This window comes from Schistocerca gregaria, chromosome 1 (assembly GCF_023897955.1).
Source record: "Schistocerca gregaria isolate iqSchGreg1 chromosome 1, iqSchGreg1.2, whole genome shotgun sequence".
Taxonomy (NCBI): domain Eukaryota; kingdom Metazoa; phylum Arthropoda; class Insecta; order Orthoptera; family Acrididae; genus Schistocerca; species Schistocerca gregaria.
The window spans coordinates 666390158-666415673 of record NC_064920.1 but is presented as its reverse complement, the minus strand read 5'-3'; positions in this window follow the sequence as shown (position 1 = coordinate 666415673).

The following is a 25516-nucleotide window of genomic DNA, read 5'->3' as shown; positions in this document are numbered from 1 at the left end:
TGTCGGCACTAGTACAGTGTATATCCACCTTTCGCAGCAATGCAGGCTGCTATTCTCCCATGGAGACGATCGTAGAGATGCTGGATGTAGTCCTCTGGAACGGCTTGCCATGCCATTTCCACCTGGCGCCTCAGTTGGACCAGCGTTCGTGCTGGACGTGCAGACCGCCTGAGACGACGCTTCATCCAGTTCCAAACATGCTCAATGGGGGACAGATCCGGAGATCTTGCTGGCCAGGGTAGTTGACTTACACCTTCTAGAGTACGTTGGGTGGCACGGGATACATTCGGACGTGCATTGTCCTGTTGGAACAGCAAGTTCCCTTGCCGGTCTAGGAATGGTAGAACGATGGGTTCGATGACGGTTTGGATGTACCGTGCACTATTCAGTGTCCCCTCGACGATCACCAGAGGTCTACGGCCAGTGTAGGAGATCGCTCCCCACACCATGATGCCGGGTGTTGGCCCTGTGTGCCTTGGTCGTATGCAGTCCTGATTGTGGCGCTCACCTGCACGGCGCCAAACACGCATACGACCATCATTGGCACCAAGGCAGAAGCGACTCTCATCGCTGAAGACGACACGTCTCCATTCGTTCCTCCATTCACGCCTGTCGCGACACCACTGGAGGCGGGCTGCACGATGTTGGGGCGTGAGCGGACGACGGCCTGACGGTGTGCGGGACCGTAGCCCAGCTTCATGGAGACGGTTGCGAATGGTCCTCGCCGATACCCCAGGAGCAAGAGTGTCCCTAATTTGCTGGGAAGTGGCGGTGCGGTCCCCTACGGCACTGCGTAGGATCCTACGGTCTTGGCGTGCATCCGTGGGTCGCTGCGGTCCGGTCCCAGGTCGACGGGCACGTGCACCTTCCGCCGACCACTGGCGACAACATCGATGTACTGTGGAGACCTCACGCCCCACGTGTTGAGCAATTCGGCGGTACGTCCACCCGGCCTCCCGCATGCCCACTATACGCCCTCGCTGAAAGTCCGTCAACTGCACATACGGTTCACGTCCACGCTGTCGCGGCATGCTACCAGTGTTAAAGAGTGCGATGGAGCTCCGTATGCCACGGCAAACTGGCTGACACTGACGGCGGCGGTGCACAAATGCTGCGCAGCTAGCGCCATTCGACAGCCAACGGCGCGGTTCCTGGTGTGTCCGCTGTGTCGTGCGTGTGATCATTGCTTGTACAGCCCTCTCGCAGTGTCGGGAGCAAGTATGGTGGGTCTGACACACCGATGTCAATGTGTTCTTTTTTCCATTTCCAGGAGTGTATTTAAGCGAGAAAATATGTTTGAGGTGATTCTGTGATCTTTTTCGCGATGATAAGTACACAGGCGAATAAGAAATTAGAAAGTCACACAGCAGAGCTTTTCATATACGAGTACATGCCATGGCATTACAGAAAATCAAAACTTTACAAAAGGTGATAAACTGTCATTCACAAACACAGTAAATAAAAATTTACAAGTGGAATAATAACCTGTCTTTGTTAAGAAGATAGATTTGACACGAAAAAGCTGATGTCCAATCGAGAATTCACTCGTAAACTTTAATCCTTACATCCATAGTGCTGGGAACAATTGCAACAAGCCCTGGTCAGAACAGCAAAGGAAACTGTTCCGCTTCTGGAAACGGAGCATGCTTGGTGGAACAGTGATTGTCAGGTAGCAGTGAAGTAAAGACAGCATGAGTGGCAGAGATGGAATGCCAAGGAAAATGAATCTAACAAAACTAACTTCCTGGATGCTAGAAAGCACTCTGCAAAGATCATACCGGGAGTGAAGTTTACTTTTGAGAAAATGCAATTGGCACAAATTGAACAAGACTTCCAAAAGACAAATACACGAAACTTCTATAGAACTTTTAATGTCAATCTCACCAAGTACAATCCTCCAAGCTTACACTTCAAAGCTCCAAATGCGACGCTAGCTCACAATGATAAATGAAGCTACCAGATATTAACGAATTACTTTACAGTTCTTCTGAATTATCAACCTACAAAATCCACATTTCCCTTTACCAACTATGTAGAAATACACCCAAATTCATCACCACCCACGAAAGAGGGAATGAAGCTAATTATTCACTCGCTTAAAAACAACAAAGCAACAGGGGAAGATTCTATAAATGCTGAGCTTTGGAATTATGCAGGGGATAAAGCAGTAGATAAACTAGCAGAAATTACCAGCCAGATTTGGGAAACTGAAAGATTCCCACATGGTTGAAATTCTGCTCTGATTCATCATCCTCATGAGAGAAGGCCACAGAACAGATATAAATAACTATCGTGGTATCTCTCTATTATCAGCAACCTTATAAGAGTCTCTCGAAAGCTCTGCAAACTAGGAGAGAAGAACAGCTAGACCCACAACTGGGAGAGTATCAAGGGGGTTTCAGGAAGGGTCTATCATGCTTCGAACAGATCATGAACCTCGAATCAACCCTTTCGTACTTGAAGCTCAGGAACAAAATTTTTGTTGTGATCTTTGTGGATTTCAAAAAGGCATACGACTAGATTGATCGTAAAAGCTTGATCAGAATTCTAGAAGAACTTGGCGTAGACAAGAAGACAAAAGCGATAATCCAGCAAACATCAACACAACCTCAAAAGTGAATTTTAGAGGAGAAACATCATAAGCTTTTGAAATAAAGACAGCAGTGAGGCACGGAGATAAGCCCTCACTTCTGCTCTTCAACTGTGCCCTCAAGAAGGTGATTCGTGAGGGGCGTAAAGAACTGGAAAACCAAGGAATTAAATATGGTGTCTGACTGGGATACAAGAAGCAAAATCATGAAATCGACTGTCTCGCTTTTGCAGACGATCATGCATTTTTTTCTGATTCCATGGAAACAGCTGAGAGACAGATTAATGAGTTTCACGTACAAGCACAAAAGACTGGCCTCCAAATTTCATTTGAGAAAACCGAGTTCATAACGAAAATAAATTCACCACCAAGAGAGCTTGTAGTGGGTCAAGGCAAAAATTAGCGAGTTGAAAAGTTTAAATGTCTCGGGGAATGGATAAAAACCACCTTATCAGAGAAACTTTCATATCATGCATTATGGAAATGGCATTTCATTTAACCAAAAACATCTACAACAAAAGATCAGTATCTTTCAATGCAAAGTTAAGGCATTACTGCAGTGTTATCCGTCCGGAGGTCTTGTACACTTCTGAATGCCTAGTAATGAAAAAAAAGGCCTAATCGAAAAACTGGAGACCAAGGAGAGGAAGATTTTGAGAAAGATCTTAGGTCCCATCAAAGAGAATGCGGAATATAGAAGGCGTCATAATCATGAATGGTATTCCCTGCCATAACAGATACCATCCGGAAAAAAAGGATCATGTGTTACAGACATATGATCCGAATGAGCCCGGGAAGACTCACCTATCGTATGATCACCTACTTTCAGGAGAAGAAAACAAAATGGGCCTGGTTCACAGAGGTGGAGAAAGATCTTAAAGAAGTGTGTATCGCCCACGTTGACATCTTGAAGCGTGTCCCACTCAAGGAGAAACTTATGGCGTGGCAGAATTTCCAAGAATAGCCAAAACTAAAAGCAGGAAAGGCTTGGACCCAGGAGAGGAAGGAGCAACACCGAGAACGAATGCGGAAGCACTGGGGAAACATCACAACACGTAAAGCAAGACAGTTGAAATAACGTGGTCCAAAGATGGCCTATACGAAATGAATGAATGAATCTGGCTTACGTGTTTCCTCAGATCGTTTCTGCAATGCCATTTCAGGTACTTCAAATTTGTTTCCCCTACTGATCTTTTCTGATAGTTTTGTTGAGAGAATAATGTCATCTGGCTTCTCAGGCCATATCCAACACTTATTTTCTGCCATTAGACGAAGAAAGTTAACATTTCCTTCTCCCTGTAATCAAGCCAAAACAAAATTTTCCTTCTTAACGGACTGTTGCATACGTATCTCCGCTAAAACAATTTGTTGGTATGTTGTTTAGTTGGGCTCCATCATCTTAGCTGTTGGCATCAGTTTCAACGTTGTATATGGCGACAGAAAAATGAAGGGAGACAAATTTAACTTGCGATTTACTTCAATGAAAATTAAACTTGAAATGTTAAAGCTGGGATGAATGTTACTTGAATGTTAAGATAAATGTTAATTTGCTTCACAGAGAAGTTTCTCCGGTTAACTATGAGTGCTGTTGAATGGATCTAAGCTTCCAGCACTGTCCAGCTATTTTTAATAAGTTTGCTTGTGTGATGTAGGTTCGTACAGTCGCTGCAATGATCAAGCGGTAGAAGTGGTACGAACCTGTAGCCTTCGGTCTACGCACCGCTGATGTTGCACGCCGCTTGCCTGAAACGCTTATTTATTTCTCACGTTAGACATGCGTGCCCATCGACACTCGTAGCACACTCTGGGATGTATGGATGTAGTCGTCTGAGTTTTTGGAGCAGAAAATGTAAGTAAATCACAGTTCCAATGCATAGATGCCTATTGCAGCCGAATCAGACTGCGCGCCGGCTCAGTATAACTCTAATAAAGCCACAATGACGTATTTTCGAAAGTGCGGGTATGTAAACTTGTCCAAATTTCCAAACTCGTTAAAATGATGCAACTGCTCAGCGTTGAATAAATTTTTACGTTAGTTCTCTTTAACAAAACAGCCACTTTCATATTTCTATTCACAAGATATTACGCTTCAGCGTTCAAATAAACTTAACTCTCTTACTAATCCCATAACAGGTGTAGTGCAACAATACGATTAGATCATCTCCGACAACGCGTTTTTCTATTCCAGGAACTCAAACTTTAAAGTATTATTAATCCAGTGTCAATGACGCCACATTATCAAAGAGTAGCATATCCTACCCAGAGCTTATTCTCCCAATCACGTTCTTTCGCTGCCGCAAATATATTAGTTATCAAGCAAGCGTAGCGCTGAGGATGATGAATTAGTCTGTGTCGCTGAACACTGTCAATTGATGGCAGTTTGTGTCACTTAACACTGTCCATTGCCGGGAGCTATTACTCCCTTTATTTGTGCTACTTAAAAGTTCCAAATCCATAACCTTTATTACAAAATCTTGCTCCAAAGGTACATTTAGTTTCTTGCATCTTACCGCAATTTTTCATTTAGCGGCATCTTTACGTATTTTTTTAGTGTTCTACAAAAAACGTGTTGCGCTTGACTGACCTCTCTTACAAGACAGCAAATTACTCGCACCTCTCAGGAATTCTTGTTTTCTATGCTTACCAGCAAACCTCTTAAGGAGTCGTAGGCAATGAAGCTTCGTGTTGATGAATAGCAACTACTACCGGCTGTCTCTTTCCAAGGTCCGAAAGCTTTTCGTCACTAACGTTTCACTGGTAGTTTTAATATCAAATCAAAAAAAATTATTGCTTCTAAACAAACCCCCGCAAAGTAGCGGAATTTTGAAAGCATTTGCTAACATGAGGAGGAAAGTGAACAAAATTTGACAACAAATTGTTTACGATGAAGGCTACACTGTCGCCTGCAGCATATCGCGAGTGCGACGAGTGTAGTAACAAATGTAAGGCGTAAGACAACAACGCAGCGTACATCAGCACGTTTCAAGAGAATTCTTATAGTGAATATCTCTGGAGCACACTGCTGTCCTCTGTACTGCACTCTCCCACTCTCCTCCTCCCCCCCCCCCTCCCCCGCAACCGGTCCCCTATTCACGAAGTCACCTCCGTTTACGGTACAGCATAAGACAAGTTATCGAGGATGTTGGCTGCCAAAAATATACTACAAGACTAGTACAAGATAGGTAGAGACCGAAGGCTCCATCAGAGCTGTTGAGAGACTTGAAAAACAGAATATATAAGCAAATTCCTGGCATTGGTACAATGTTTCCGACTTCCCATGAACAGATGCTACAAATTTTCAATTACAGCATTTTCGTAGAAAATTGTTTCAGTTCACTTTTTTTTTTACCTCCAATTAATTGTGTTTGCCGCAGCACTGTTATCTACAGGCACATAAATGAGATAATTGGTTCTGCCTAAAATTTATTAAAGTTATCACGAAAGAGTACCATATTAACTATAGAAAAGTAGTCTGCCTTTCCTGTTGCAAGACACTAGCATACCTTGCGTCTTAGTTTGGTGGCTGACTGGCCTCTAGTCACAAGACTTATTGAAGGACAGTTGCAACATCTGCGAGCTGCCTCTTCTGCTGTTGCTGCTGTGCCTGGATTTACTTACATCTGTCCCAATACATCGCCGTGCTAAGTTAACCCTGCAGAAGCTTTATCACCGGTTTCGCAACGAGCATCATAAAACTTTGAACAGGACCAGTTAAAAATTACGAAAGAATAAAACAATAAACAAATTATCAGGGTCTAACAGCGGGTCATTTACATGGCACATAATTGACCAATTACGAATTCCAATCCCCTTTAGATAGCGCTATTAGGTATGTACGCCGGAGAACAGGACTAATCCCACTGCACGACGTTAAGCACTTGTTATTATGTAAGAACAGAACCTCCTCCTACTATTAGGGATAGAAGGACTATTAAGAGCTGAAGGTTACGTGGGAGCGAAATATGTTTTTACGAAACAGCAAAGAAGTTCCGGAACGAATGGTGCCGTAATTGAGCTTAAGTGGTACCAAACAAGCGCTCCTCATGGCCTCCAGGATTAGTTGTCGTAGTAAAATCAGTGGTGTGCCTAAAAAATACACCATTTTGAAAAGTATTCCACGCTGTTCTAAAGTATCGTATGTTTTTTGTTCACAACTATCTTAATCGCTTTTAGTGGAGCTATGACAGTTTACTAGTTCATTACAAAATTAAACATCCAGACAAAACTAAAATGCAAAATGCATTAAATGCAAAATTCTGTAAAATATTGAAAATGACAAGATGAAGAGAAAAAAATAAATGTGTACTAAGTGCCTTGTTACAAAATTAAAACGGCAAATCGTCATGTGGCGTCCATTGTGGTACTTGAAGCCGACTGCCGTATCTGCTCGTGCGTCATGTTTGTGAAATGGAGCAGTTACGTTCATAGAGCGTGCTTGATCACACTTACATGTGCGACAACTACGATTCAGACAATCATTTATGTCTAAAAAGCTACAATTTAATTGTCATTTTTCATTTTCTGAAATGCAGTCAATCACAATTTAAAATATTAAAAGAAACTCAGATGCCTGGGATCAGTCGTCTGATAAAATGAAAAGAACATGTTTGTTCAATGCTATAATTATGAACCATGTAAGATCATAAATAGCAAAGAAGTCAATCAGTAATAGAAGATACAATATAATTTTGCCAGCAAAGGATCATTAAATTATTTTGTGTCTTTAACAACTTGGCTGGGAGAACCTGAACGATAGGTTCAAACACTTAGCCTGAAAGGATGTTCTTATTCCTCCCACAATGACTTCTTTCTTCGCGATTTGTGAAAGTTGGTCTTAAGTGTATCTACTGAGTGTAGGTTAGCGTTATGAATGTGTGTGTAGTTTGATGACGTGTTTGGTTTATATGATGTTGGAAAAAAGGAAACGGAGAAAACCGATACCGGCACGGAGCTTATTCCCTTCCAATGGCATCAAGGAGAAAGCCGTGCTTAACGCCTCCGTCCGTCGTACGGATCACTGACAATAATCCCGCACTTCACGAGAACCTGCGGACAGGTTTGGAATTTAAACAAGGACACTGGTGCAAAGTCACTACCTGTCCTCCCCTTGCCAACCAAATACTGGCGGAAAAAATGTCTTCCCCCACAATGATCCCAATTGAGCGCCGTCCCACCCATGTGTGTTAGCGGCATCAGCTATGGTGTCGGGTAATAAGCCGTAAAAGACATGAACAAAAATGTTGTAAAATATCGTTCCTTGATAATGACCATTTGCCACATAAACTTCGTCATTTAACCAATTCCTGATACTCATGCACCACCCCGATCATTAGACAGTACCTGCAGTAAAACAGTGCAGAATTCAGGGTGATTCAGGAGGAAACGTGCATGCTTTGATGGGCGATAGTGTTAGTGATTATGAACAAACAAACTTCACGGGTACATAAGCCCTACTCCGTATGGTTTCCGGTTTTTTATTTATTCACTAACTCGATCGGCATTTACAAGGCGAAATATTAAACTAGGATATTACAGCTTTAAAATGACACATTCATCATTACTTACTTACATAAAGAAAATACAAATTTCATACAATATAACTTGTTTTTTTGTTTTGTTTTTTAAAGCCATTCAGTGGCATTGTCCATGATGTTATGTATATCCTCCAGTTCGCCATTAAAACCATGCACAGTATACTCGATCAAGTGGGCCATTGGTTGAGTCCACATTCGCACCGAGGGTCGTTCGCGAGTCCACATGTTGTCATCATCTCCCTGCATCTTCCGAAACCCGTCCTCACACGGTTCAGCGTAGTCCACACTCTTCTAGAAAGCTTAAAGCCTTCTATTGGTATGCTTGAGTCAGTAACCAGTTTTCTGTTCTTTACTGTGCTTCTACTCCATAAACTCTTCCATTCATTTTCTAGGTCGAAGGGAAACACCTGTTTGCCATAGAGGTGACCTTGATCTCCAGCGGTTTTTTTTTGTGTCAGATGCAGGTGTATGGGAAGATTTGGGTTTGCCAGTATTTTGCTATATTCTCTTGATAGTAGCTGATTTCAGGTGGTGCTATGGTAGACAGTACTGGTAGCCAATCTATGGGTTCTCTATATTATTACCGGACGTTGTGCGCGAGCGGTTCGAGGCTCTTCAGTCCGGAACCGCGCTGGTGCTACGGTCGTACGTTCGAATCCTGCCTCGGGCATGGGTGTCTGTGATGTCCTTAGGTTAGTTAGGTTTAAGTAGTTCTAAGTCTACGGGACTGATGACCTTAGATGTTAAGTCACATAGTGCTTAGAGCCAGTTGAACCATTTGAACCCTAAATTATTCTCATTGTTTCTCTTAGCTAGATATCGATTTTTGATATATACACACTTTTGGCCCATACAGGTGCACAATACTCGGCCACGATGTAGACCAGTGCCACGGCTGACTTTGGCAAGAATGGCATTTCTAGATTTCAGTTTTTGTTTTGTATCCTCCAGATGGGCTCTGTACGTTAGGGACCGATCGAGTTTTATTCCAAGGTATCTTCATGTTTAATGGTCTGGTTATTAATGCAGATGTTCCCCGTTATCTTGGCTTCTCTGTTATTGAGATGCATGTTTATACTTACTGTCTTGTCTAGATTCAGTTGTAGATGCCATTTGGTGTAGTATAGATGCAACAGGTTCAGGTCTTCGTCAATTTCTGCTCTACTTCCTCAAAAGATTTGCTCTGATAAGGTATTGCCACATCGTCCGCGTATATAAGGTTACAGGACGTTGTTTCTACGACATCCGCAGTGTACAAGTTAAACAATAAGGTGGCCAGTTCCAAGCACTGTGGGAGCCCGTTGCTGAGCGATCTGCATCTGCTGGTTTTGCCATTAGGAGCTACTCTAATTTTTCTTCCAGTCCAAATATTCTTAGTTCAAAGTTTATAGGTCTGCTGCATTGAGTTTTTTTCTATCAGTTTATAAAGTAGGCCGTCCCTCCACACTGCATCATATCCTGAGGCTAGATCCAATAGGACAACGCCAGTTTTCTTCTTATCTGATAGCCCCTTTCGGTAAAGGTTGTGAGGGCAAAGACTTGATCACAGCAATTTCTTTTAGGCCTAAAACCTGCTTGCTCTATTGGTGGGGAGGGTTCTGATCATCAGAATTCTCTCAAATAATTTATACACAGTGCATAAAAGAGAAATAGGTAAAATTTTTGGTGTTGTCCCCAGTCTTCCCTGGTTTCAGGACAGCGACTACCTTGGCTTCCTTCCATATAGTAGGTATTTTGTTCTGCTTGATGCACTCAGAGAAGAGTTTTGCTTGCCAGTTTCTTCCTACTGGTCACAGATTTTTAAGGAATTCTGGTAAGATTCCTTCTGCTCCTACTGCTTTGTCGGCCTTCACTCCTGGCAGTGCGTTATTGATCTCTAGAATTATCAGATCTCTGTTCTTCTGTTTGTTCTTCGTTACCTCTTTGCCATTAAGAGTTACTGTTCCGAGATAAACACATTTAATACCACTTTTGTATGTTTTTCTAGAATAACTTGAAAATCGCACCGTCCCGTGGTAAAGAGTCCAATACAAAACTAAACTGCATTAAATTTCCGACACAAAAGGTCCCATTCATTTTTTACTCCAGGACCAATAGTTTGCGCGAAGAGACCACGAAAATATTGAAAATCTCGATCGATGGACATGCGCTGCAGCTTAAATAGTTTTTGTCGGTCAAATTTAGCTATTTTCCCGATTTGATAGACCACAAGTACCCTGTATCAAATTTTTCGTCCCAACTTCCTCTGCACTACTGTCGTACGTTGTAAACAATGACAGTGATTGAATAATACGGAAAATGAATAACAACGTACATTATATGTGAAACATCCCCTTTGAACAATTATACATGACTGTGCTTAAACTGACACACAATATTTTTAGCGCAACGCAATCTGACTTTCAAAAATCCCTACAAAAGAATGGCCCTGACTAACGTTAACCCATACGTTTCACAAATCACTTACCTCACAAAAATCTTCATTACTCGAACTACTGCAATTCAGCGAGCGCCACTACTGCCAGCTAAATAAAAGATTCAAACTACTGAAGGAAGGCACTAACTTCTGATAGGCACAGTTAGCAAAAGAAAGATTTTAATAGAGAACAAACAATGTATTTACCTTAATATTGTTCAAAAGTCATAATATATATAGCAGTTCATGATATCCATTCTTACAAAAGCACTGTTTCTGATGGACACACGTCCAGATCATCTGCTCTCAACAATCCGCCTTCTCAGTTCCCCACATCCACCACTGCTGGCGGCTCACCTCCAACTGCGCAACGCTACGCGCTGTTAACATCCAGCTGCCCAACACTACAATGGCGAGTATTACAACAATGCCAACCAGCCACTGACTGCACACAGCACAGCCAGTGATTTTCATACAGAGCGCTATGTCGCGCTACCAATAAGAAAACCTAAAGAGCCTACTTACATATGTATTCTGTCTCGCAAACCATTCGGTATAGGTCATACGTCCATACGAAGTTTTTTGGTTCAGATGGCTCTGAGCACTATGGAACTTAACATCTGACGTCATCAGTCCCCTAGACTTAGAACTACTTAAACCTAACTAACCTAAGGATATCACACACATCCCTACCCGAGACAGGATTCGAACCTGCGACCGTAGCATCAGCGCGGTTCCGGAATGAAGCGCCTAGAATCACTCGGCCACAGCGGCCGGCGAAGTTTTTTGCTCAGACTCATTAATTCTATCACTCCTCAACGCATGTACCGTTCCTCCTGACTCATCCTGTACTACACACACTGCTCCAATTCGTCATTGATATAGAGATGTGGTCTCACTATAACATTCTAACACCACGTGACACGGTGTTCTTCACAACATTTCTCACAGTAGAACAGACGAGATACATAATTTTACGATACTTTGTATTATATCTACAGAATTCCTTCTCTAATAGTAATTTCAGAATAAAAATGTATGCAAAGACACATACGTTGATATTGGTCCACCCTGCTACGAAAGATCGAAATGGAACTGTACGTGTTGCGCTCTCGCTGGCTGTTAACAACGGTCCCTCCCCACGTGGCTAATGCAAAAGCAACTTGCCCCATTTTGCAAAGGTGATGAAGACCAATAGGACGCTAGGATTCAAATTATGATTATCTGTTTAGTAAGGCGAGGTCGGCCACAGCGTACAAAATTTCACGCATGCACAATTTGCTGCCCACGTGCGACCAGAGCCTCGACCTATCTGGGCACTACTCGATAGGTCTCGGTTTTGCTCAACCCTCCTCGATACAACGCGTCGTTTCATTTAGTAGTACGATAAGACACTTTTTTTCCACAACCTGATGCAGTTTATTTTGGTCGGCAGGACTTCCTTCAATGCGGCAAAATCCTGGTGTAAGCGCTGTTTATCCTTCACTATTTGATAAATGAAAAGCGCTAATTTGCTTTTGTTCTACAGTAGTATTTTTGTTGTGTTGACCGGTTTTCGGCTTACACGGCCATCTTCAGACATTTACTGACTGTTGTCGCCAAAGAAGTTGAATTGTTTGTAAACGACATTAGGAAAGAAGTTACACATCTAGATTGAAGCAGAAACGTACAGTAAATGACATATTTGATAGTGTGGTGGTAATGCAATGTAAAAAAAAAAACCTGAGCAGCAAATAAATATAAAGGGAATAAACAGGAGAAACTTTAACACAAAACTGGAACAGCAAGCTTGTGTAACAGTTTCCATTAATAAACAAAACTAATAAAATAAAATTAGCACTTGAGAAGGCTACTGCAGGAGGTATACGCCATGGAGAGTGATACAAAAACCAATTAAGAAAAAGAATTATCAGTGTAACTACAGAATGTATGAGGAACTTAGGCATCAGTAAGAAAAACATTAATCAATAAATGCAGGAAAATGGAGGAGTGTGAGAAAATATACAGTAAATGCCGTCTTTTTGAGAGTGTGGTGGAACTTCATTTTCAAAAGTCGAACAATATACAAATATCGACGGAGAAAACAGGAAAAACATTAACAAATGGTTCAAATGGCTCTGAGCATTATGGGACTTAACTTCTGAGGTCATCAGTCCCCTAGCACTTGTAATACTTAAACCTAACTAACATAAGGACATCACACACATCCAGGCCGAGGCAGGATTCGAACCTGCGACCGTAGCGGTCGCGCGGTTCCAGACTGTAGCGCCTAGAACCGCTCGACCACTCCGGCCGGCAAAAACATTAACACTATACTCAAAATTGTGCCTATGTAACAGTTTGCATTAAATATAAGAAATGAGTAAAACAGTACTTGATGAGACGGCTTCAAGAGGTATAATACATGGAAAGTAATACAAATACCAGTTAAAGGAACACTCAACAATTGTAACTCCAGTTTATATGGATTATTTAGTCAGTTTCAATAAAATAAAAGAACTAAATGAATACATGAATATGGGGAATATGCAGAAACAGACAGGGTGGGAAGTAATGAAAAACAGGAAGTATTATGTGAAGTTTAGGAGAGGGAAGGTATCCAAGGCTCGGCGTTTTCTTAAAATCTTCTCAATGAATCTCACTCTGTCAGCTGCTCTTCCTATAATTTGTTTTATGTGGTCGATCCGCTTTAGGTCGTTTCAGACAGTTACTCCTAGGTGCTCTGCGGTAGTTACTGTTTCCAGTGATTTGTCTCCAATAGGGTAATCTAATGCTTGTTTACATCCAGAGTGAGCTCCCGGTCGTTGCATCAGTAGCAGCTCTTCGAGTATTTCGCTAGTCTTCTGGCGTTGCTGCCTCCGTACAGCTCATTTATCTACAGGGTGTCCCAAAAAAACACCGACAAACTTCAGGGACAGGTTCCTTATAGAGAAAATAGTAAGAAATTCCAGTAGACATGGGCATAAAATTGCGGATGTTAAGATGTATGAGCACTAGTTCATCTTCGATACTATGAAACAGATTTCTTCTACTGCCAGATCTTTCCTTTCCATGTTTAGGGAGCAGGTAGTATTGACCAAAACAAGAAAAAACTGTCTCGTAAACATGCGGTGTAAAATGCATACTTGTTTAAGAGCTATGAGCACTAGTTCATCTTTGGTAGTGTGAAACCCATCTCTTAAGGTATGCGTTTTAGAGTCCTTGTTTACTACATTTCTTCCTTGTTTTGGTGTAAAGAACCCGTTTCTCAATTTGTCTTTTTTTTGGGAGGGGGGGGGGGGGGGGAGGGGGTGGTGACGCCCTGTGTATTATAAACAGCAGCGGGTCCATAATGCTCCTGTATGGTACTACCAAAACTGCCTTTACATCTGATCTAGACCGATTATTGTGTGGAAAAAAAGCGATAGCAAAATATACCAGTAGGCGTTTTAGTAATTCGGCTGTCTCACGTTTCTCCATTTGACAGCACGTCAAGCCTTTATTACCTTGTTTGCTTGCATTCTGTTTTGCGCTGCCCTTGATCATTTTCATCCATTCTTCGTTAATGATTAACATAAATTCTTTTCCAACTAAACCTTCCATTTGACTTAACAGTTGTTCCGAGTCTTAATTATTTTAGGCTTCTTACAAAGGAAGAAAAGTTATGGTTGCAAGCACTTTTCCCAAAATGATGGATTGTTTGAAAACAAGCCACGTAAATCACAATCTCGACTCGTATCGGCACTCGTTACATCGAAATTATGACAAACATTAAGCAAGTCTCCAAGATAGTGAAATATACATGCGGAAATATTGAGACAAGGAGACGAGGTACTGGCAGAAGTAAAGCTGTGAGGACGGGGCGTGAGTCGTGCTGGGGTAGCTCAGTTGGTGGCGCACTTGTCCGCGAAAGGCAAAGGTCCCGAGTTCGAGTCTCATAACTGAACAAGATATTTCTGAGAAAGAAGCCACTGAAGCAACGTTTAATAAGATGAAAACAGCGCATTACCTTACTAAGGATGTAAATGAAGGAGACATCAGTATCCGTCAAGGCTAAACTTAGACTTTTTTCTATGTTAATTCGCCCAGAAGCACTTTATGCAACCGAAAGTTTAGCTCTACAAAAAGGCGATGAGGGAAGCACTGGAACACAGAGAAATGAAAAGGATAAGGATAATTATGGGATCAGTTAATGAGCAAACACAATACAGAAAACATAATAGTGAACTTTTTACTCATTTGGAAGTAAGTGCAGACATGATTACCAAAAGGATAACAGGTTTCTGTGGCCACATCCGAATGTGAATCCCAACAGACCGAGAAAATGACTTTAATTATTTCGGCAAATTAGAAATGGCTAACACGTGATGCAAAGAAACTGGGAGGCCAAAGACAAACTCTAAATTACTCCACAGGATATTGCTGAATGACTGCCATTTAGGAAGAAAAGTGCAAGATCCAAATGTGTCCATGAATAACGCAAGAAGAAGCCTGGAGCCACATGAACAGAAGAAATACGAGGGAAACATCAAAATGATGAGAGAATTATGGAAGAAAAGTGAGGAGGAAGAAATAAAATAAACGTAGTCCATACTGGCTCTTACGTCAAAGGAGAAGAACCAGAAGAAGAAGAAGAAGAAACAAGGAGACGAGGTACTGGCAGAAGTAAAGCTGTGAGGACGGGGCGTGATTGGTGCTGGGGTAGCTCAGTTGGTGGCGCACTAGTCCGCGAAAGGCAAAGGTCCCGAGTTCGAGTCTCGGTCCGGCACACAGTTTTAATCTGCCAGGAAGTTTCAAGAAGAAACAAGGTTACCAGAAAGCAGATTTGAACAAGGTGGGGAGCACTACACACGCACAGACATCGCAAACTTCGACTGCCGAGGCTACGAACGAACTAACACGAGTCGAGTAAGCGTGGTATTATACCGGATAAAGCGCGTCATGTACAGAAACAACAATCAACTTGCCAACAATGGGAGGTATTTCTGATCCTCCCATAGCTACTGATATCATAAAAACAACTTTCCCGTTTCTACGAGCTTCCGGAAGAAAATTATGACCCATTGAAGTAGTTCAGGTTTATATGGATTGCCCTGTACATGTGTGCTTTTGAACAAAGCCCAGAATGTCTTTGTGGTGCAAATGAGCAAACAGTAAAACACGTCGTTAGTGAATGTCCAATAAGAAGATCTCCAGGGGTTTGTAACAACTTAATAAAAGACATTGTAAAGATTATTCATGGGTAAGTTCTCTGGAAATGGTGCTCTGACAGCACAGTGATATTAATAACCTCTCCAAATTTTTGCTTCCTGTTGGCTTACTAATGCCCGTGCGTGAAAGAAGTGCCTGACAGCTAAGAGGCCTTCGTGCGGTTGTTCGCCGGCCGCAGTGACCGAGCGGTTCTAGGCGCTGTAGTCTGGAACCGCGTGACCGCTAGGATCGCAGGTTCGAATCCTTCCTTGGGCATGGATGTGTGTGATGTCCTTAGGTTAGTTAGGTTTAAGTAGTTCTAAGTTCTAAGGAACTGATGACCCCCGCTGTTAAGTCCCATAGTGCTCAGAGCCATTTGAACCATTTTTTCGTTTGTTCCGCACATCTACCATAATCAATCACACAAAGTGACATTGTGTACGTCTCTGTGGCAACGCGTCAGTGTTAATGCAGCTGTATAGATGACTACTGTTTTCAGTCACGTGTCTTCAGTAGTTCCATGAGCACTATCTGAGCTCTATGTGCAGGAAGCTAAACGATGGAATAGCATTTGGACAGCACTTACGGTTTCAGTCCTCCTTGAAATCTTTTTTGGACTTCATTAGCAATGTCGCCTACTGTCTGTTTATTTGCACCAACACCAAATAACTGGCGGCACTGGGTGCAAGTGCTACTCTGCGATGATGACACTGGCGCAAGAGGTGAAGTCGTTGCTGGTCGCATCAGACCACTCACAGGACTGATGAGCAGCCTTTCGTGTTTTACAGTCAAAAGTTGGCAACAGTGATGTCGCCTGTCACTGCGCTTCCTGTGCCATATGGAGCGTAGTTTGGTAATATTTCCTTGGGCACGTTTTTTCTGTTTATTTTGTATCATATTTTTCTGTCTTTTAATTGTTCGTTAAATAAGTAGATGTACCGTCTGTTTTGACCGCCTGAACTTACTGCTCCTGTGGCTAGAGTGACCGTCGGAGACAACAGAAAATACATGCCCTTGTAAGACCTGACACGCTGGATGAAGGTCGGTTGGTTGGTTTGGGGGAGGAGACCAAGCAGTGAGGTCATCGGCCCCAGAGGGTTACGGAAGGATGGGGAACGAAGTCGGCCGCTCCCTTTCAAAGGAACCATCTCGACATTTGCCTGAAGCGACTTAGTGGAATCACGGAAAACCTAAATCAGGATGGCTGGACGCGGCTTTGAACCGGCGTTCTCCCTCACGCGAGTCCAGTGTACTAATCACTGCGCCACCTGGGTGAAGTAGATACAGGTGTCTGTATAATTTGTTAAAAATTTTAATAGTCTTGATTGCATGAAAAATAAAATTACTACTTGCTGACTCCCAGTTTAGCTTGACTAACATCCTTCCGCATGTTACATCCACGAGATTAATTTTAGCTACAGTGCGACGAGAGGAAATTAGGCCTCTAACAGTTATAAACATTACCTATCCGACATATGGAAAAAAGTGAAATAAAACAAAACGCTGATAAATATTAATAATTTATATAATATTTTATGACGTAATTGGACATATCAACGTGTATCATACAAAGACAATGATAATTGTAAATTCCTTTTGTGATCTGCGTTTGCCTTCCTTTGTTTTTGCCGTTTTTTGGTTGGCTTTTGTAGGTTGCGGGCGCAAGACGCATATCAAACTGAGGTCTGTTAAGAAATTGTAATTATTTGTTAATTATTACTCGAGAATAGAGTTCATTATTATTATAAATATGCGTGAATTGTTATTTGTAACTTTAATTCCTCTCTCAATAAGCATTATCAGTGTTAATTATTTCTTTCCACTGCAAGGAGCGCATCCATTGATGATAGCGATTTGTATCGCATTTTTATCTGTGTTTCTTACGAAAGTATCAAAGGTTTGCTTGATGAAAATTAATCTAAATAGTGCACAATATAAAAGTAAAGTTTAATAAGCATTAATTCAAATACTTATCCTTTTAAAAGGAAATTTGCTCTAACAATAGAAAGTCTCTGTCAATTGTCTGCCGCCATCTTAACAATTATCTCCACGGCAAATTCAAATTACGCAACTCTGCACACATAAATGCCGAAGGTAATAAAAATGTGTAAAAATAAATGTGCACCAGTGGTGCCGAACTCATTTTAATGAAAATAATTCGTATCAGATTGGTTCTTTAAAAAAACAGTGTTCATAGCACGAGCCACACAACAAACTTTCTTGCTGATGTATGGAACCGAAATTAATTTCGCACGAGTTGCGAAGAATATTGTTCAGGTAACATACGTCAGTGTTGTGCGCTGATATTCGGTGGTTTTAATGATCATTCTGCTGAAGATAACTGTTTCCATCATAATCAATAATTGTATAGAATCTGTAGTGTGAGCTGTGATTTAGTGACACTGACACAACTTGCAGACAACACTTTAACGCAATGTTAACTTGGATTTCTTTAGCAACTTGACCAAATCTTTAGTTGGGAGAAAAAATTATTTTGTAATTACTCATTGTAATGAAATAACATTATCATTTTCAATTACAAATTAGTTAAATACCAAACCACCGAATAACACAGCGAACGCCACACTCAGATCAAATGTAAGCGTTACATTTAGTGACGATTGTGTTGTGGCTAACAGTGTACACAAGTACTCATTCTTTAATAAGCACTACCTGAGGATGGTTGTTTGTGAGCCGAAATCGGTAGTCAGTAACTTGTACTTTCATTTTTCATCACGATTAAGACTATTAAAACTTTGATAAATACGCTTACTGCTGCATATCCACTTTGGCTGGACTCGAGTCCAATAAAGAGCTGTTTCTAATGTATGGGAACCAGTAACCGAACAATTAAAGACGGCCTTGTTAAAGAGTCCATATTGTCACTCAGCTAGAAAGGTTGGAGGAAATCATTAATTGACTTCGAAAGCAACTCTAGTAGATTTACAGGCTAACGTTTTACCGCAACGGTATCTCCGTGTCGTTTAAGATGGATGGCGTGCTGCAGGCCCCTGGGGAAGGACGAAGTAGATGTGGAGAGGCAGAAGGCAGGCAGGTGCCCATTATATTAGCATACACGGCTCAGCTGTAGCGTGTTTGCTCGCCCGAGACTGACACTGGTATGTGACGCGCGTTTCCCACGGCTCTGGGCCGCTATTCGCTTGCTACGGGCGCCTTCTCGTTCCCAAGCACGCGCCAGTCTAATTACCGAATAACAGTCGTTCGGGGACACAGCTCCCGAGTCACACACTCCCCCGGAATGCGGCCTCTTCTCACACGGACGCATTAGGCCTCTCGCCACCAACGAAGTCTCCTCCACGCCCACCAATTACCAAGCTGGTCTCGTACTGTGCAGGACTGCTACCGTGTGCTGGGGCCACACGAGCGGAATGCTTCCACAACGGGCGACGGACTGCTGCGAGAAGCAAAGTTCCGTAGCCCTGAGGCTAGCTGCGGAGGGCCGAATACCGAGCCACCTGCTGTGCCTTAAAAAAAAATGATTTTTTTAAAAGAAGCAAAGCTACATTCCTTTATGTAGTTAGTTGCTTATTAAAGCTTTTACTTTTAGCGCAAAAAATTAAAAAGCGCTGTTTTCCGATTTTTGTGTGTTCTGCACTACACAAACTTTCTCATTCGATTGTGAGGAAACTACTAGATAAAAAAAATCAACTTTTACGCATCTTGTAGTTTAACATCACAGCCCGATAATGAACCGATTTTCTCCTCATTGTTTCCCATTCGTATTGTGATACTTCTAAGTAAAGTAAAACACAACATTTATTTTGAAAAGTTTCCAGCAAAAAATGTCGTCGCTGGTCAGTCTAAATTTGGTGCATTTTAGAACATATAACAATGCACACCAAATGCAGTCAACATATCGAAATTGTTCTCAACGCTGGACGGAAATTTTTCCAGCTCCGAGTAGATAAGTTATACAGTATGTACTGGCGGCTGGTCCCTACGGATTACTACGTGCCACACTAGAGGCTATGACTGTTCGTTATATGGAGTTTTGCCTCGTGTTTCTCTTTCGTATGTGGTTTATGAAGTCAGTTACAGTCACACTTTCAGTTAACATTGCAGTACGAGCTATTTTGGTTCAAAAATGGTTCAAATGGCTCTGAGCACTACGGGACTTAACTTCTGAGGTCATCAGTCCCCTAGAACTTAGAACTACTGAAATATAACTAACCTAAGGACATCACACTCATTCATTCCCGAGGCAGGATTCGAACCTGCGACCGTAGCGGTCGCGCGGTTCCAGACTGTAGCGCCTGGAACCGCTCATTTTGAAAATAGAGATAGACATTCGCATACCCGGGGGCAGAGTTATTCATATGCCTTCATGCTTTTTCTTATCTGCACTGTTCTATTCACGAAGCATTTAACACAAGTTACTCTTAAAAAAGTTTAATAAAAAGATAAACATATCCGAACTGATAATCGTTTATCTTGTGAATACGTGACAATAGAAACTGAAGACACGAAAAAGATAGTAACAGAAGACACGAAAGAAAAAATACACTCTTCATTTTAGTACAATTCTTGAACTAAGACAGTTCGCTTCGTACCCGCAAGGAGTCACCGCAAGTAGACTGAATTTGTTTTCTTTTTCCATCTCTTTTGCCGACGGTAGTCAGGATAATTGCTCAACATCGTGTACTAGTGGCATACCTACACCTGGAAATTCTGAAATAGAGGAAAGTACTCAGGAAGTGCTGGGTGCATCCAGTAGTGATTGTTTCTTACTACAAGTAGTTTTTTACGTTGACGAACTATGGAAGGATGGATCGAAATTTTTACACTGCTCAACTGACTATACCATTACTGGAAATGTTGGCCATCACTCTGGCGTAAAAATTCTCAGCTGCGAACAAAGCAACTGAGTAATGTCTGTTAATATTTTTAAAAACACTTTCATGTCAGTTTTTTTCAAAGAGATAATGATAATTCTCTTAATGGAAAAAGATGATTTCGCTTTCTCTGCTGATGTAAAATGGAAAGTTATACCTAAATCTGTCTGTTTTAAAGTCAAGATAGTTCAATCCACTATTAAAGAAAGTAATACTACAGACATGCAAAAATAGAAAGAAATTGACTTCTCTCGCTTTTCTGAAATTATAGTTAGCTCAGAATCGAGACCAACACGGCCTTTTGAAACTGAAGTCGTTTGTTCTATGAATATCATAATTTTTTCAGGTTGATACTACTGAGCTAGCATCTACCCTAATTGAGGAGTGGCCCCCAGGCTGTAAATATTTCTTGGTGTGTGTAACGTTTCAAAATATCCTGTATTGGCGCGATTTTATGTTAAGTCCCATAGTGCTCAGAGCCATTTGAACCATATCCTGTATTGAATGCGTTAATATACGTCGTATACACGGTTGACACACTGTATAAAAACCTTGAAGTGATTGTGATTTTGATTTTTCCGTGAAGTAAACGCAAAACCTCCATACAGAATTCCAGTTTCTGATCCGTATTAGATTTACGCAAAGTAGGCAACAAGGAATTGAAAAACGATTCGTCTTCATGCTCAGGAGACGGAGAAGAAATTGGAGACCTATTCAGAAATTTGCATGATTTAGCTTCAAGATCATCTTTCACATTTCTTTATTTGTGGAACTACCGAGCCTCTTGAAGTCTGCTCAGTTGTTAAAGGTGTAGTCTTTTGTCAGAGATAATTCCAAAGGATAGTCCAAGTGCCATATTTTGTATTCCTGCACACTTGAAATTGAATGATTTGTTTTCAAAACAGGTGCAAAGAACCCCAGGTGAACCGCATACAAGTATTTCAATCTTTCTACTGCTTCAGAATCAGACATCCTCACTTCCTTTGCACATTTCCTTATGTTGCGCCACTTTTGTTGAGCCTTCTGGATTACAAGAGAAAAAAAACGACATGGAAAATTAATAACAACTTCAAAATGACGTAATTGTCCAGGCGATCGTGTGGCTTAATTCCTGCGATGAGACACCATTATTGCCGATTCTTCATAAAACAGCCTTTGCCACACCTGAGAAGTTACAGTGCATTCTGACACCGATGTTACGTACGAATCGATCATTCACTGCACTTGTTGTACAACTTTAAAATAATTAACAAATTACGTAGTCATCTTTATACCAACAATTAGTATATCAGACGTAGTTCCCGATATCTGAGCCGGCCGGTGTGGCCGTGCGGTTCTCGGCTCTACAGTCTGGAACCGCGCGACCGCTACGGTGGCAGGTTCGAATCCTGCCTCGGGCATGGATGTGCGTGATGTCCTTAGGTTGGTTAGATTTAAGTAGTTCTAAGTTCTAGGGGACTGATGACCTCAGATGTTAAGTCTCATAGTGCTCAGAGCCATTTGAACCATCTGAACCGATATCATCGATCATTCACCCAGGAAATATTTCATAAATCGTAATGTGGCGAATTTTCGAAATTATTCGATCTGCCGTATCCTTAGTTGCACGTGTTTGTAAAAAACAACTCATTGTTGGAATTCACAATAATTGCAACTAAAATCGGCTGTTTTCTGGCCTATGTCAGAAGGAGCAAGACGTAACATGGCAGGAATAAGAGGAACGTAGGAGTCTCTCAAAATTTATCAGTGTTGACGATTCTCCGAACAAAAATACGTAAACAGGTAGTGGAATCTGAATCGCTAACTCTGCTGCAGTTCCGACTGATCCAATAACCCAAAGTTATTAAAATAATGAAGAAATAAAAAAAAAAGTACCAACAGATTTTTCTCTCTCTACTAGAATGCCCTGCGAAATCAGGAAATAATTCACAGAGAATGTCATGTCATGCTGTACCTTGCATGGGGGCTTAATTAAATATAATGCTAATAATTTTAATTTTAGACGCTGTTTGTCCGATTACGAAGTCTCGTAACTGGTTGGCCCTGAATAATATTAGTACGCAATCTGACTGCATAGAATAACAACAAAGAATGAAAGGAAATTTCCGTTAACACAATTAATTAATTAAGTCCCCAGGAACTATAAAAGCTACGAAACAAGTAAGCATAAGTGTAGCTGTTCTGTGTGTGGAAGTGTGATTCAACGTACACATCTGGCACGGTTCTTCCTCAATACGACAAGATGCTTTAAACGCCATTTACAATGAAGTAATTAAAAAAAGACAGAAATACTATGATTGCAAATAGAAACCAGAATTACAGTCTAATACAAGAACACGAGCCAGATGCTTTGTTGACTGAACCTGTGACCAAGAGGCATTGTTATTTAGGACATCTAAAATAAAAAAATTCCTTACCTTCATATATATTGACGAAAAATACACTTTGATCATTACAACATCCCCAATCGAATAACATATGGTGTCTTGCCCAACAGAACAACTGCACACGACATGCTCACAGCTAGTACTCTATCGACAACGTCTCAACAAGCACTGATCACGCCTATCTCAGAACTACAACTGTCCATAGCAACTTCTCAACAAGCACTGCCAGTTGAGGCGGCTGAATAATACTCTTTGGCGCAATCTCTGGCGCTGTTACTCAGTGTAGCCACCTTTCATATGCCCCTCCTCCACGGTCTAGAATTTGATGGTATTTTTGCCAGCATTGGTGGTGAAAATACCACCAAATTCGTCCAAAAAATACAGACAAAAATAAAAGATAATATTGAATAAATAAATACCACATAACTAAATAAATTTTGGCTTTGCACTGACCCTTCAATAACCTAATATATAAAATACAGTAAGGAATACAAATGCTTTCATATATGTGATTTTACACGATAGTTTACACAAGTATAACTCAATCAGTGGCACCAGCAATGACGAATAGGTGTAGGTAAGAGTCTCATAACATTTCATAAACAGTATACACACAAAAAATAAGTTTATACAAATATTCACATAAAATCCTTTCAATAGTTCAATAAACAAGTAGGACTTCTCAGAGTAGTTGACAGTTCCAACAATATCACTCAGCAATGGTCAACAGGTGCAAATAGCAGTCTTATAACATTTCATCAGCAGTATTTAAACAGCTCCAACAGTGGCACCCAGCAACGTTGAGCAGGCGCAGACACCAACAAGTGACATCATTTCAGTAGAAGCAGTTCCATCAGTGGCACCCAGTAACGTTGAACAGGTGCAGACAGCAACAAGTGACATCATTTCAGTAGAAGCAGTGCCATCAGTGGCACCCAGCAATGGCGAGCAGGCACCGACACCAACAAATAACATTATCTCAGTACCAGCAGTTCCAACAGTGGCACCCAGCAATGTTGAGCAGGTGCAGACAGCAACAAGTGACATCATCTCAATAGAAGCAGTCCCATCAGTGGCACCCAGCAATGTTGAACAGGTGCAGGAAACAGTCCATAATACTCACTATCACTAATTAGACAGTTCATCAGAGTTCATCAGCAGTAATTAAACATTTCCAAGTGGCACCCATCAATGTTGCACAGGTGCAAACACGAACAACAGTTTGAATGCACACACAATTGCTTTTACAAAATCATTATCAATGCTCTTACACTAAACATACAAATTATAATAAACACATATATGATATCAGATAATTGTCATATTAACTATTACAAATACACAAATATCAGAAAACCTATCATATTTATGGGCGTCAGTGCAAGCCACAACAAACAAGTAAAATAATATTTAGGAGATAGGTCGGTACAAATTATTTGGAATTAGGAAAGGAAAACACACTCACTCATCTCTCATCCACATTTAAGTACTATTGTGTAATTGAATAGTGTTAAATGTGTAAATGCAATTCTGTCAAAATTTTATTTTCAACATGTGTATCAAGTAGTAGTGGCAACAATGTACAACAGTCAATAATAGTTAATCAACGTCATAGTCATCATGTCAAGACCAATGTTTGCCAAGCCAACTTTTTCTGAACAACTGTCAGTGTGCGAAGATATGCAAATACTTCCTTTCTCCAAAAAAAGGTATATACTGCTTATTGATTTAACGAAGTGTGTGTGTGTGTGTGTAGACAATCTTCTAGTGTTCTAATCTGCCATCTTCATCCTCCTTGTTCCATGTAAACCAACAAACAAAATATGCTCCTCACTTACTTTACCTCTTATCCATCAAAACTCCAATAATCGGGAGCATCACACAATCTTAATACTTCAATAATACCTCATTCGTTGATAAAGATAAACCTTATCACCAATATCATTTACCTTACCTCTTATCCACCAAAACTCTAATAATCATCAACATTACATAATCTCAATACCTCAATAATACCTCTTCAATACGCCGATAGATATAAACCTTATCGCCAATATCATTTCACTTCCATAACCACTCTTTCCTCTAGTCAGTCTCCTCGAACAAGTACAGATAAAATCCTAGTGCAAACTTCAATTCATCATCCCATACAATCCGAAGACACAACGTCCACACACAACCTCTGTGTAATCCATCTGACCCGAATCTTCTACTCATTATGAATTATAAAATACATTTTGGTTACCTTGTCCATCATTAAATAAAAGAAATGCATACATGACCTCTAACAGTCTTTAGTTTGAATAACTTTCAGTAAGTAAGTATGAGTACGGAGTGTGAATGATCGTTATATTTCACAGTGTGTACACCACTTCAAGAATCATGGCAAAACAGAAGCAAACATGTGGAGTATTTCTTGTGTCAAGTGTCATTTGCTATTTCAATTGATCACGAAGAATGCAGTGTAATAACTGTCAATGGTCTAAACCTAGTGTTGGTATGTCATGTCGTTAGCTTCCTTCCTATTAGTATAAATTTATACAGCTTCCATAAAACCTCCAGCTCAT